Source organism: Jaculus jaculus, chromosome 4, assembly GCF_020740685.1.
Source record: "Jaculus jaculus isolate mJacJac1 chromosome 4, mJacJac1.mat.Y.cur, whole genome shotgun sequence".
NCBI classification, from domain to species: Eukaryota; Metazoa; Chordata; class Mammalia; order Rodentia; family Dipodidae; genus Jaculus; species Jaculus jaculus.
Window position 1 is genome coordinate 3,035,847 of NC_059105.1, and position 15,678 is coordinate 3,051,524.

The following is a 15,678-nucleotide window of genomic DNA, read 5'->3' on the forward strand; positions in this document are numbered from 1 at the left end:
TTCTGTCTTTGGAATATGCTTTCTGTCCCTGCATAGCCAAGCTCAGCTATCAAGGCCTCAGAATCAAGGGTTCTCAAACGGAAATGAGTGTCCGTGGCACAATGACAATGCAGACAGGCCCACCCAGCACAGCAGGTGCCTCGGATCCTGTCTAAATAGATGCACCTCGGGCTCAGTAGTTGAAGGTGCTGATTGCAAAGCCCATAGGCCTATGTCTGATCCCCACATAATGCCAGATGCATATTATGGTGTAAGCATCTGGAGTTCATTTGCAGCTGCAGGAGGCCCTGATGTGCTCACTCTCTCCATCTCTCTCTCTCATTTCTTAAATAAATAAAATTAAATTAAATTAAAAAATAAATGTATCACTTCTATGCAAGGGGTGTCAGAGCCTCTAGCCACTGCAAATGAATTCCAGGTACATGCACAACTTTTCGCATCTGTCTTTATGTGCGTACTGGGGAATAGAACTCGGACCTTTAGGTTTGCAGGCAAGTGTCTTAACAGCTGAGCCATCTCTATAACCCATCTTTCTTTCTTTTTAAAAAAAAATATTTAGGGCTGGAGAGATGACTTAGGGATTAAGCGCTTGCCTGTGAAGCCTAAGGACCCCAGTTCGAGGCTCGATTCTCCAGGACCCACGTTAGCCAGATGCACAAGGGGGTGCATGTGTCTGGAGTTCATTTGCAGTGGCTGGAAGCCCTGGCGCACCCATTCTCTCCCTCCCCCCCCCCCTCTCTCTCTCTCTCTCTCTCTCTCTCTCTCTCTCTCTCTGACTCTTTATTTTATAATTAAAATAAATATTTTTTAAATTTTTTTGTTCATTTATTTGAGAAAGAGAGAGAGGAAGAGAGAATGAGCTCACTGGGGCGCACAATCACTGCAAACGAAATCCAGATGCTTGTACCACCTTGTGTATCTGGCTTACATGGGTCCTGGGGATAGAACCTGGGTCCTTTGGCTCTGCAGGCAAGTGCCTTAACCTCTAAGCCATCTCTCCAGCCCTTTTTAAAAAATTTTTATTTATTTACCATCTTTCTTTCTTTTTTTTTTGTTTTGTTTTTGTTTTTCGAGGTAGGGTCTCACTCTGGCTCAGGCTGACCTGGAATTCACTCTGTAGTCTCAGGGTGGCCTCGAACTCACGGCGATCCTCCTACCTCTGCCTCCCTAGTGCTGGGATTAAAGGCGTGCGCCACCACGCCCGGCTTTTTCTTTCTTTTTGACACAGTGACTTGCTATGTAGCCCAGGCTGGCTTTGCAATCCCCCTGCCTCTCAGCCTCCCAAGTAGCTGGGATCACTGTTAGGCACCCCTAGACCTATATCTTCCACGGCCTGTGGCCTGTGGATGTCTCTCTCCTGTTTCAGTTCCTCTCTGGCTCCTGAGCATCCTTTGTCCTCCTGAGACAGCACCCCACTTCTTAGTGGGGCATCTCCTCTTTCCTGTTGCTTTAGCCTGCCAGAAGGATGGTTCCTAGGAACCACCTCCCACAGCAGAAGGGGCTGGGTGGGCCCAGGCTTACGTTCCCCAGGTTCGCAGGAGCTGGAGAGCAAGGCGTTTCAGACACACACTCGCCTCTTGCTCCCCTAGAGCCCCTGAGGTTGCTTTTCTGCAAGCCCGGCATCAGGGACAGTATCAAGGCTGCCTTATGGCCTCTACACACATATGCCCATGAAAGCATATGCACGTGTGGGTCACAGGTTAAACACCTGGACTTGGAAGTGGCTATGTTATCCAGAGTAAGGCCTCCCTGGAACAGAAACACACCTAGAAACTTCCAGTGATGTCACTGAGTGAAATTTGACCCAAGATACATAGCCCAGGAGCTAGGGGGCTCACAGGACAAGCAGGTTACCCCCTTGACACTTCTGCCTACCTCCTGAGCACACACCTCTTCATGATACAGATGGAAGAAAATGCCCACATACCCCTGGGGTAGCCAGAAAACACCACACAGAACCAGCTCTCAGATGCCAATCCCAAAAGCTGCTCCCAGGGCCGGAGTTATGGCCACACGCCCAGCTGTGATATGGTCAAACTGTAGATGCTGTTTCCTTCCTGCAGTTGCCTTACGGAAGCCTTTTTCTGCTGCACCTCGTTCCCACCTTGCTCAGTGGAACACAGGGCACCCCACTGCACCCAGTCACAATAGTGCTGATGGCCCCAGCCCCTCCAGTCCCCACAGCAGCGCCTGCTCCTGTAGGTAGGCTGGTCAGGGCAGAGCACAGTGAGAGCCTGCCCAGCAGTGAGGCTCAGGCAGATGCCGGGAAGATGGACAGCTGACAGGGCATGGCACCCCATCCACTCACCTGCCTCTGTCTACCACACGCCTTTCTCGCAGTGGACGGCTCCCTGAACACCTCCTGTCCCCGGTCAACAGTCACCCCATATCCAAGAGACCCTCCCTGGAAGGAAGCTGCTGCCAGGTTTTGAGGTGGGATGTGATGAGACCCAAACTGAGTTTTAGAAAACAGCTCTCCAAGCAAGGGTTTGGACTGTGGGCGTTCGTCTTTCAAGCTCTCTGGGAATGGAGGACTTGAATCCCAGTTCTGACTGACAAGCTGTGTGACCTCAGACAACTTGCCAACCCTCTCCAAATGCCAGCTGCTTTTGCTGTGCCATGGGGATGAAAGGCCACCTGGATAAGCCCAGCATGTGACCGGCGAGCCACACCCTGCAGCCAAGGTTCCGTTAGCAGCAGCACGATGCTGGCAACCACCGCCACCAGTCATAAACGTCTCCAACGATCACGTGAGTTGATGTCTTTTGGGTGGTCCTAGGTGTGGGGTGTAGAAAACAGAAGGCCCCGCTACCCCCACATCTCAAGAACTCAGGCTCCCTTCCCGTTGGCTCTGCAGCAGAGACTCCAGCCCTGAAGCCTCTGTGCTATGTGAAGTCCTCTGGAAGTCCTCAACCACAGGCCAGACAAGGGCACAGGCTCCATTAAGGCCGTCCCCGCCGAGCCCTCGCTCTGATGGGGCCCAGGTGCCATGCCCTGTGCAGCGCTGCTGCCCCAGGCGGAGCCCCAGCCTCTGCTGCGAGGCAGTCCTTGGCGCTCTATGAGCCGGCTTCCCTCAGCCCCCAGTAATCACAGACAGGTGTTAGTACATGTCACCAGCTAGGCTCGTGACCCTACAGTAGATCCTTATTAACCTAAATCCCATAATGTGACCCAAGTCAAGAGTGCAAGGCCTGCACGTATTGGCAGTGACAGGGCCGTAAACTAGAGAGACACAAGGGGCGGGGGGCTGCACGAGTCAGTGGGGAAGGCGTCACCACCCTGCCCCAGTGCCCACAGAGTCGCACCGTGCCAGCCTCGCTCAGCCCTCCTGCGGGGCACGGGAGGGAGGCCGCGGGGACGGTTCCGAATCCGGCCAGCCCGCCCTCCCCCACCCTCCCGAAGAGCCGCTGCGGTCCTTCTGGCCTGCACATGCAGGGTCTGCAAGCGATTTCCCTGTGTTATTTCAAGCTTGGGGCCTTGATCTTTTGCCACTTTGGAAGCGGCAGAGAAACAAAGAGATCTGGGGCTGTTGCTTAATAGCAGTGCTGGCTTCGCCCGGCGGCCTTCATCTGAGGCTCTGTGCCCTCGCTGCCCAGCCGTGCCTTGCGCGAGGCAGGCGTGCGCAGAGCCCAGCAGCCCTCTCCTGTCCACGCACACCGGGCGCACCGAGGGCGCGGCTCGGCCTCCACCACGCTCTCCTCGCGGTGCCCGCGGCCAGCAGGGGTGAGGCCGTGGCCGCTGCCAGCGCCGAGGTGTCCACCGCACGTCCGCGCAACAGCTGAACCGAGTGCGCGCGTGAGAGCTGGGGCTGCGGGCCGGGCCACGCCTCGGCCCCTGCAGCGGAACGTGCAACGCGCAGAACCCACAGCCTGAGCCCGCGTCCTCCCACGGCCCTGAGCCCGCGTCCTCCCACAGCATGGGTGCGAGAGCTCTGAGCAAGGAGCCTTGGGCCTCGGGCCATTTTTCTTCAGGCTTTGGAGTCTGAATACAGGGGACATTGCTGGGAAATGGGAATCCCAGCTCTGCTGGGAGGAACCCCTGGACGCCCCCTCATCTATCCACACCCTAAGAGCCTCTTGTTCCTAGTGTAACAAGGCTGCAGCTGAGACTCCCAAGAGAAGGGCCAGCAGGGGCATCCCACCCAAAACAGGACTTAGGCAGACTTCTTGCCAGCCAGCACCCTTCCTGCCCTGGAAGAAAGGCGAGAGAATTCTCTGTGAAGGAAAAGGAAGTCCCATCATGCAGAGGACGGGGCCTGGGGTGCTCAGAAATCAGAACTCAAAAATTCAGAGGCAGAGGAGAGGATATGCCAAAGAATGGCAGAGGCCCTGGAGGGGGAGAGAAGGGCAAGTACCCCGAGAACTCAGAAGCCTGAGTGCTCACAGCAGGGGCAGGTAATGCCGGCAAAGGGCAAGAAGCTCACTAAAGGTGGCCGCACGCACTGGTGCAGAGGTCAGCCAGGGGCTGTAGTGAACGATAAGAGACTCCCTGAGGGCTACCGAACACCTGGGGCTGGCTGTCCTATCTTGGATGGTGGCAGAGAGTCCCTCCAGAGCAAGGCACCAAGAGTTGGAACAGCCTCCAGGAGAGGCTCTGCTTCGACTAGTTCCAGATGCCATGACTGAACCACGTCGCAGGATAGGATAAGCAGGCAGAGCAGTGTGATATCTGACCGTAGGTTGCCATTCTGGGCAAGAGGCTGCACGAGGCATGGAGCCACGGCACATAAGGAACAGCAGAGCCTGAGACCAAGAGATCCGAGCAGCGTCCACACCCCTGGGCCAGGCTCAGAAGTGGAAAAGCCAGTGAAGGCCAGGAGTGGCCCTGGGGAAACTGCCATGAGAGGGAAGGCCTCAAGAGACATGGGCATCCCCACAGAAGCACTCCTATCTCAGAGTTGTAAACCTGCTCCTCATCCAATATCATCCCAGGCCCACAGTCCAGGCAGCGCCCACATCTCCCCAGGCCATGGTCCTGTGTGGGGAGGTCCACAGAAAATGCCCAAGCGTCTTTAACATACACAAAATGCTGCCCCTCCAAGCCAAGAGGATAAAGCCCTAGGTTGAGAAGGAAGTAAAAAGTCCCAGCTCAACAGAAATCACATCTTCTCTCAGCATCATCATTACCATCACCACTGTAATTATGATCATCATCATCACCATCATAGCCATCACTGTCATCACCATCAAAACCATCACTACCACCATCATCACCATCACTATAATTGACACCATCACTATCACCATCAAAACCATCAAAACCATCAAAACCATCAACCACCATCACCATCACCATCCTTATCATCATCACCATCAACACCGACCTGCCCTCTGTGTGTATCCCTCACCTACTCCATGAGCCTCTCCTGCTGTTGAGAGGAGTTAACTGCCTGGGCCCCACCTCCTGGGAGGCCACTATCCTTCAACCCATGCCCTCAGGGCACCTGCCCCAGAACCACTGCTCCTTCAGATCCCTCTCATGAATCCTCAGTCTTCCCCTGACTCTCTCCACAGCATAAAACATGCTAGCATCTCCCTGTCTTGAAAATAAAACCAAGAGCTGGAGAGATGGCTTAGCAGTTAAGTGCTTGCCTGTGAAGCCTAAGGACCCTGGTTCAAGGCTCGATTCCCCAGGACCCACGTTAGCCAGATGTACAAGGGGGCACACGCATCTGGAGTTCATTTGCAGTGGCTGGAGGCCCTGGCGCACCCATTCTCTCTCTGTCTCTATCTGCACCTTTCTCTCTCTGTCACTTTCAAATAAATAAATAAAAATAATTTTAAAAATTAAATTAAATTAAAAATAAAACTAGCTCCTCTCCAGCCGCTTCTTCCATAGCCCCATCTCATTTCTCAGCTCCCCTTTCTGCAACACCCCAGTGGTAATCGCCACCCAGGCATCACTTCTCTGATAGTAGCAATCAAGCTTCTTCCCACTCCATCTCGCCAGATGCTCTTACTGGGGCCACAGGATTACCAAATCCAATGTGACCCTGTTTTCCATCCTTCTGGACTCAATGATGAGGTTGTTCAGAGGCTAGGTACAGCCTCAGCCACATGGTCACTCTCCACCCCACCTCCCTCTGAGAGTCAGGGGGATACAAGGAAGACAGCTGGACTGCCCCATCTTCTTCCCCCCATCCCTCTGTGACTGGTGGGTGCTAAGTGTGATATCAAGTCCCTGCTTTGTGGCTTTTGAAACATAGGATGGAGAAGAGGGCGTAAAAGGTTCTAGATCCACAGACCAAGTTTATCAGTCAGATTTGCATGAGCCATCTGAATCTCAATTTCCCCAAGTGGTTACTATAAGAATTCAAGGAAACAACAGGATTGCCTTGCTCTAACCCTCACTCAAAGAGGTGCTTCAAAAATGTTCTTCCCCCTATGAGTCTCCCAGGGGGAGTCTCCAAGGGTCAGGTCCAATCCGAGGGCAGTACTGCCTTCAGGATCCTCTGGGGCCCCAGGGACAGGGCCTCAGGTTGGTGGGAATGCTTTCAGAGGTAGGACATGGACCTACCTGGGATGTGATCTGAGTGGAACTCTCCCTACCTCCCCATAACTAACTCTTTGCCAAGGGCATAACCAGCCCTGGCCCCAATTCAGGCCTAGAAAGGGCAGAAAGCAGACAGGCATGGAGGAAAGAAAGAGGCTGAAAGAGGCCATCTGAGGTGTGAGAATGGGAGTGCCCATGGTGCGGAGAGCTGGCTTTCCATCCGGACCACATGACCAAGCACCAGGCCTGCGCTGCAAGAAAGGGGGCCCTAGGGCACTGGTTTCCTGGTCTTCAATAACAAGGCCAGAACCAGTAAGGCACTGTCCACATACTAGAGTGTGTGTGTGTGTGTGTGTGTGTGCACGCAAGAGCCCATGTGTAAGGACTTGTGCATGCCCAAGGCACTGTGGCCAGCTGGGCTCCCTGAGAAAGTAGGGAGCAGGGCCCTCATAGAACAGACCCACCCCAAGAGCAGGGCCCCCACAAGATGGTGTTTGGCTTCCCCTCCACCCTTTAGAGGGAAAGGCCACAGGGTCCCTGTCTCTGCACTGTTGAGAACAAAGACACTCTGGTGGGAGCGAGAAGTGTAAGCCAGCCTCTCAGAGCCAGCCCCCACAGGCCAGGGCCCCCAGCCGGACAGACGTTTCCCTGACAGATCCCTCTGTGTGAAAATAAATAGCAGACAACCCAGCCATGGGGGGAGGGAGGCAGCTGTGATCTGTCCCACACATGGCGAGGCCAGGAATGCGTGTGGGTCTGCGTGTGTGTGCAGTGCGTGTCTGTGTAAGTAAATACATCAGCGTGTGTGTGAAATGTGCTCGAACATCAAGAGCTCGATCCCCGCCTGCCTGGGGAAGCGGAAGTGCCCAAGTGAGATCAGATGCGGAGATGTGTCTGACAGAAAGCCCAGTGTAATTAAAAACAAGCCTCCTGCCTCCCTCATGGGGACTCAGATGACCCTGCCAGATTCCTGGGAGCTTCTGTAGGGTTGGTTCGTTTTTAAAGGATCGAGCCATTATCCCAGCAAGGACACAGCAAAAACAACGTATGTTTTCATTTAAACTCCCAGTCTAGGAGGGCGTTCAGTTCCCTGCAAACCACCACAACCCGGCAGGATTCTGAGGAAACAGTCTTTGACTCATGCCAGGCCTCCCTGGACCTCGGTAGGCAGGATGAGAATTCCTTCCCAGTGAGTCTCCCACTCCTGCAGCGAGGTGGCCGGGATGTGTGACTGGCAAGAGCTTTGAAGTGAAAGAAATGCGATCACTGCAGTGAATGAACGTCGGTCCTGGCTGCCTGGGTGTGGGCTGGTGGGCTTTCCCAGCAACGAGGGCTCAGCTGGGTCGGGGCTGAGACAAGACTCAGTTCTTCCTGGAGGGTGAAAACATGAGAGAAAGATGGCACCTTCCAAGATACCATAGGTCCTGACACACCCATTCTAATGGGTGTGAGAATGAGAGAAAGATCACACCTTCCACACACACTCCAGAACGCTAAGTGGAGAAACGGCTAGAGTCACTGAACTCACCCCACGACAGAAGCTCCACAGAGGCGTGCCGAGCAGAAACGTCACTCACTTGGCACAACCCCGGGCTGACAGGTTAAGCCACAGATCCAGACATATGGGACAGACATGTCTGCCCTGGAACTGGGGCAAATGAGATACTCATATGAGATCAAGATGGTAAGCAGAAAAAATCAGCCCACCAAGCTATGTAAAAGAACCAGCATCAAAATATAACAAGTTTAGGACTGTAGAGATGGCTTAGCAGTTAAAGCTTTTGCCTGTGAAGCCTTAGAACCCAGGTTCAATTCCTTAGAACCCATGTAAAGCAGAAGCATGTGGTGGTACATGCGTCTGGAGTTCATTTACAGTGGCTAGAGGCCCTAGTATGCCCATTCTCTCTTTTCTCTCTTGCTGTCTCTAAAAAATAAATCAATAAATAAAGATTTTATATATATAACAAGTTTAAAAAGCTGCTAAAGCTAATACCTCAAAATACCGAAAGAAAGTTGAAGTGATCACATTTTCACAAGTCATGAAAAACACGCTCAAAGTACCTTGTTCTTCTGGTTCGCTTTTTCAGTGCTTTCTGTAGGTCACTGTGTTAAGTCCACACTACACATTTCCATTTTACAGATGTGGAAAAATAAAGCCCAAAGAAGTTCATTGATAATTATAACACTAAATATAAGTGAGACCAATTTGCTGTTTTGGGTCTTATTTGCTGTGTAACAAACCGCCCTGAAACTTGGTGTCATCAAGGCACATCACTATGCTGGTCATTCTGTTGGTCAGGAATGGGGACGGTCACAAAATAGCTTGCCTCTGTCCCCACTGCCTGCAGCCTCGGCATGTTCACACAGCAGCAGAAGGCAGGGTGGCCTCACTGTGGGGCCATAATTACCTGAATGGCTTCTATTGCCCTCCCCTGCCCAGTGCAGTGCCTGAGGTAGAAAGGCTGGAAGAGCTGGGGCTGGTCAACTCTCTCTCTCTCATCAAGGGCCTTTTCCATGGGGCCATCTTGGGCCCCAGCTCTTGAGAAGAGGAATGTCAAAGCTGTGGCCATCTTTGACTAGCACCAGCCTTGCCTTTTAATAGAAAAAAAAATGGCTCAAAAGTCAGGAAAAGTGCCTGGCGTGGTGGCACACACCTTTAATCCCAACACTCAGGAAGCAGAGATAGGAGGACTGAAGTGAGTTCGAGGCCACCCTGAGATTACATAGTGAATTCCAGGTCAGCCTGAGCTAGAGAGAGACCCTACCTCAAAAAAAAAAGTCAGAAAAAGCAACAGCCCCGTCTGATGCTGAATGGGTCTTTAAAGATAACCAGTGGTTTAGAGAAGAAAGCACATGGGTCAGTTGTGTTCACCTTGATGTAAACACGAGAACAGCATGCCAAGATATGGGACGCAGCTAAAGCCGGACTAAAGGGAAACTAAAGGCGCCTGAGCTGCTCTCACTATGTGGCTATGGCAAGCTCATGATGCGCAGATATCATCTTACTTCATCCCTAAAATATAACTGACAGTGTCATATACATGAACTTCAGATTGATAACCCAACCTAACCAGGTGTGGTGGTGCACACCTGTAATCCCAGCACTCTGGCTGCAAAGGTAAGAGGATCACTGTGAGTGGGAGGCCAGCCTAGAACTACAGAGTGAGTTCCAGGTCACCCCAGAAAGATGAAGCCCCACCTCTAAAAATGGAAAACCTAATCTTCCACCTGAAGACACTGGAAAAATAAACACAAACTAAATTTAAACCTATCATAAAGAATGAAATGAAAAAGATTAGAACAGGGCTGGAGAGATGGCTTAGTGGTTAAGTGCTTGCCTATGAAGCCTAAGGACCCAGGTTTGAGATTCCCCAGGACCCACATAAGCCAGATGCACAAGGTGGCACATGTATCTGGAGTTTATGTGCAGTGGCTGGAGGCCCTGGTGCACCCATTCTTTTTCTCTCTCTCTCTTTCTCTCTCTCTCTCTTGCTCGCTCACTCGCTCACTCTCAAATAAATAAATAAATAAAAAGATTAGAACAAATATTTAGTAAAATTAAAAACAAAAAGAAAGAAAAATTAGTGAAGTTAAAAGATGACTCACTGAAAAGACCAACAAAATGAATAAGCTTTCAGGTAGATTGACAAGTGTTGCAGTCCGGTTTGCATTGCTGGTAGAAATCACCCAACCAAGAGTAGCTTCTGGGAAAAAGAGATTTATTTTGGCTTACAGGCTCGAGGGGAAGCTCCACAATGGCAGGGGAAAACGATGGCATGAGCAGAGGGTGGACATCACCCCCTGGCCAACAGAAGGTGGACCACAGCAACAGGACGGTGTACCAAACACTGGCATGGGGAAACTGGCTATAAAGCCCATAAGCCCGCCCCCAAAAATACACTCCCTCCAGGAGGCATTAATTCCCAGATATCCATCAGCTGGGAACCTAGCATTCAGAACAGCTAAGTTTATGGGGGACACCTGAATCAAACCACCACATTCCGCCCCTGGCCCCCATAAACTGATATCCATACATGATGTAAAATACAATGCATTCAGTCTGACTTTAAAAGTCCCCATAGTTTTTATCAATTCCAATGATGTTCATACATCCTCATAGTTCAAGATCTTTTAACTGAGCAATAATACCAAAAAATAACCTCAAAAAACCCATAATGGCACAGAATAAATATTCACACTGCAAAAGATGGCATTGGGCATAGCAAAGAAACATTCAACCAATACAAGCTTTAAAACAACCAGGGCAAACATCAAACTCTGTAGCTTCAAGTCCAGCAACTCTAGCCAGTGACAAATCTTCAAGCCTGATAATACTAACCAGCAACAAGACTCTGGCATTCCAATTCCGCCCCTCCAGCTAGGCTACTCACAGTCCTGGGAACTTCATCGGGGCCGGCAGCTCCTTGGCAGCCATCTCATGGTCCCAGCATCTCCACTGGGTCTCCACTGCAATCCACGGTTCATCCTCATGACCCCATGGGGTCTCTATGCAGGCAACCAGCAAACCTGCTTCACACTGCCCATGGCCATTTCCAAAACACAAGACCGTGTTGCAAACTCAATGACCCTCTTTCCAGCATTTCTTATACTCCACGATACCAGGTAGGGTGCCAATTTGTTAATCCAGGGGGGAATAAAGCAGACTTTGAAGAACAGGACACTCCTTGAGCGCTCAGACCCTTTCAAAAGAGTCTACATTCTTCTTGTTGCCCCAGCGCAGGTCAGCTAGCCCAGTCTCAAAGGTTGTAATCTTTCAGTTGCAGCTGAACAGGCAACAGTTCACCCAAAGGTTTTTCTTTCTGTGCCATATCCCTCTGCACACATCAGTTCATTTCTACGCAAAGCAACCCTGCACAACTTCTCAAGACATGGGCATAAGAGCAAGCTTCTCACACAAACTGCTAGTCCAATCCATGCAAAGCTCTTTCTTGCCCTCATAAGCCAAACCTCACAGTCCATAGTTCTTACTGCCTTCAGGTCTTTCAGCTCTGACCAGGATAGACCATCAAGCTGTACTTACAGCACTGCAAGGCGTCTCTTAGGCCAAGGCTTCAACGCCTTCCACATTCCTCTTGAAAATCAGCTCCAAAAGGCCGAAACCACATAGTCAGGTGTCTAGCAGCAATCCCACTCCTCGGTACCACTTTACTGCTGCAGTCTGGTTCACATTGCTGGTAGAAATCACCCAACCAAGAGTAGCTTCTGGGAAAAAGAGATTTATTTTGGCTTACAGGCTCAAGGGGAAGCTCCATGATGGCAGGGGAAAACGATGGCATGAGCAGAGGGTGGACATCACCCCCTGGCCAACAGAAGGTGGACCACAGCAACAGGAGGGTGTGCTAAACACTGGCAAGGGGAAACTGGCTATAAAGCCCATAAGCCCGCCCCCAACAATACACTCCCTCCAGGAGGCATTAATTCCCAGATATCCATCAGCTGGGAACCTAGCATTCAGAACAGCTAAGTTTATGGGGGACACCTGAATCAAACCACCACAACAAGAAAACAGAGGAACACCTCCATTGCAAAAGTCATAATGAGAGGAGACGTCAATAATGACAGTGAAGAAATCAGAAGCTTTATAAAGGAATACTATACAGGCAATTGCACAACAGAAAATTACATAATAGATGAAATGGATAAATCCTTGACCATGAAACTGACTCAAGAAGGCAATCTGAGTAGACCTATAACAAGTAGGGAGAGTGAAGGGGTCGTCAGAAGTCACCCTTTGAGAAAAGCCCAGAAGATTTCCACTCCAAATCCTACCAACACCAAGTGATCACAGAATCTTTCACAAAACAGAAAAGAGGGGCACATTTTCAATTCATCTATGAGGACAGCATCACTCTCCTCCCAAAACCATGGGGAAACATTATGAGGAAAGAAAGATACAGACAAATACCTCTTACTAATATGGACATACAATTATCATTAAAGTGCAAGCAAACTGAATCTGCAGCATGGGGAAAGAAGCACACACATGCACACACATTTGGGATTTGTTCCAGGAACATAACTTCAGTTAAACACCTAAAAGTAATTAAACCAATACAACATGGCAGTAAAATATTTTAAAACTATATGATCACCTCATGAGAAACAGAAAAGGCTTTTGATAAAACTCAACACATTTTTGGGCTGGAGGGATGGCTTAGCAGTTAAGGCGCTGAGGACTCAGGTTCAGCTCTCCAGGTCCCATGTAAGCCAGATGCACAGTGACACAAGCTCAAGGTCACACCTGCACACAAGGGGACACACACATCTGGAGTTTGATTGCAGTGGCTGAAGGCCTTGCCATGCCAATGCTCTCTTACTCTTACTCTTCTGCATAATAAAAAAGGCCAGTCTGATGGGCTTGCCTCAAAAAAAAAAAAAAATTCAACACATTTTCATTACAAAACACTCAACATCCTAGAAATAGAGGAGAAATTTTCTCAACCTGATTAAGGGCATTCACCAAAACCTTCCAGGTCAATACACACTTGATGAGCAAAGACGGGTGCTTGCCCCTCAGAACATAACAAAGCTACTCGCTCTGACTCCTCTGCTCCTCACTGCACTGGAGGTGCTAGTCAAGGCAACTAGGCAAGAAAAATAAACAAAAGGCATCACAATTGGAGAGGGGAACGTGAAATACCTCTTTTCTCAGATAATACGATCTTTTATGTAGGAAATCCCCAGGAAACCAAAAACATATGAAAGCAATTTCATGTATGATAATATGAAAAGGAATACTTTGGAATGACTATAACAGAAGAAGACAAACATATTTTGAAAACAATGAAATATTGCTAAAATAAATTAAATAAAAATTGAAATAACTGGGAAATGACCAGTGTTCATGGATAGGAAGACAGCCACATGCAGGTACACTCCTCCCTAACCTGGCCTGGAGATCAGCACGCTCCCTTCAGAACCCAGGTGACCCTTCTGGAGAATCTGACACACTGATTCCAAACTTCGTTGAGAAAGCTGGGAAATTGCTGAGTGGGTAAAGTCACTTGCATGAAAGCCTGCTGGCCAGCATTCAATTCCCTAGAACCCATGGAAAGTCAGATGCAAAGTGTTCAGTGTGTCTGTGATCACATGCTTATAACAATGAAAGGCAGAACCAGAAGAATATCTGGAAGCTTGTGGTCCAGCCAGACTGGTGCACAGGAGGCAGCCAAGACTAAAACAAGGAACACCTGTCTCAAGCAAAGCATGTGAGGACAAACACCCTGAGGTTGCCCTCAGACATCCACATTGCACCATAGTGAGCACTCCCCCAAACACACTCATTATACACATAAACACACGCGCACACACATAATATTTTTTTATCATTTGGGATCACAGGGGATCCGGAGAAACCACAGGACTATTTTTTAAGAACAATATAAGGGGGTGAAGAGATGGCTCAGCAGCTAGAAACACTTGTAGCTTAAGCATGAAGTCCTCTTGGGCCAGACACCACCAAGTTCAACTCCCCAGAACCCATATAAAAAGAAGAATGTGGGATGGAGAAATGGCTCAGCAGTTAAAGGCACTTGCTTGCAAAGCCTAATGGCCCAGGTTCAATTCTCCAGTTTCCATGTAAAGCCAGATGCACAAAGCAGTGTATTTGTCTCTGGAGTTCTCTCTCTCTCTCTCTCTCAATCTCTCTCTCAAATAAATAATAAACAAATAAATATGTTTTTTAAAAGCTGCGTATGGCTACACTCACCTGTACCTCCAGTCCACAAATGCAGAGACTAGAGAATCGCTGGGGCTCACTGAAGCACGGCAGCCTAGGCTGAGTGGGAGACCTCCTCTCCAGAAACAAAACTCGTGAATGAGCGATGAGAAGGACGCCTGATGTTCTCTTCTGACCTACTCGTGCACACACACGAGGTACACGCATCTACACACACACACACACACACACACACACACACGTGCAAATAACTAAATAAAAATACTTTTTAGGGTCTTACTCTAGGTCAAGCTGATCCAGAACTCACTATGTAGTCTCATGGTGTCCTTGAACTCATGGTGATCTTCCTACCTTTGCCTCCCAAGTGCTGGGATTAAAGGCATGTGGCACCATGTCTGATGTTTTTTGAAATCCTCTTGTTTTTGTTTTTGTTTTTTTGAGGTAGGGTTTCACTCTAGCTCAGGCTGACCTGGAATTCACTATGTAGTCTCAGAGTGGCCTCAAACTCATGGTGATCCTCCTACCTCTGCCTCCCGAGTGCTGGGATTAAAGGCGTGCACCACCACACCTGGCCTTAGAAATACTTTTTAAAACTAGAAACATTTAAAAGAAAATATGAACCTTCATAACCTTTGATTTAGAAGGAGAAGACATAAGCAACAAAATAAGGAGCAGGACAATTGCACTCCATCAAAATTAAAACCTTTGGGGCATCAAAGGGCGCGTCTAGACAGTAAGGCTCACAGAGTGGAAAAAACATGACAGAGCACATACCCGATGAGGGAATTTGCACTAGCTGGCTGTCACTCTGACAACACCTTGGAGAGTCACTTTGTAAAGAGAAAAGGGTTACCCTGTGTTACAGCTGGTAAAACAAAACAGCGCACTCAAAGCAGCTCACGGGAGGAAAGGGCTCAGATCTGCTTAGTTCTGAGGGAGCTTCGTCGTGGCAGAGGAAGCAAGGCCCCAGCAAGGCTGCAGGATTTCACATCTCGTCACATCACCCAGGTGAAGTAGTCTAAGTACTGGGTTTGGAACTGGCCTATGTCACCCCAGAGCCCACCCTCAGCGGCAGACCTCATAGGGCAAGGCTCCACCTCCCAAAGGCCCCACAACTTTCCCAGATTGCCACCCGCTGTGGACCAAGAATTCAAAATACCTGAGGCCATGGGAGACATTTCACATTCAACCGCCACATCTTGGTTCTTAGTTTCATAGATTAGTTGGTGCTACTTTGGAGTCTGTGTGAAGCCCTGCACTGGTACATGTGAAGAAAACTGGTCACCTCAGATGAAAAGGCCAGCATCCCATGATTCTAGAGACTTGAAGTCCTCTGGCCAAACTTCATCTTAAAAATTCTAGCACCTTTCAGTAGTGCTTCCCTGGTGATCAATCTATAACATGAGGGCCTTTGGGAACATTTCTTTAGTGTACATTATCTCTACAAAATAATGTTTTTATCCAAAATATGATCCTGTAACATCCTC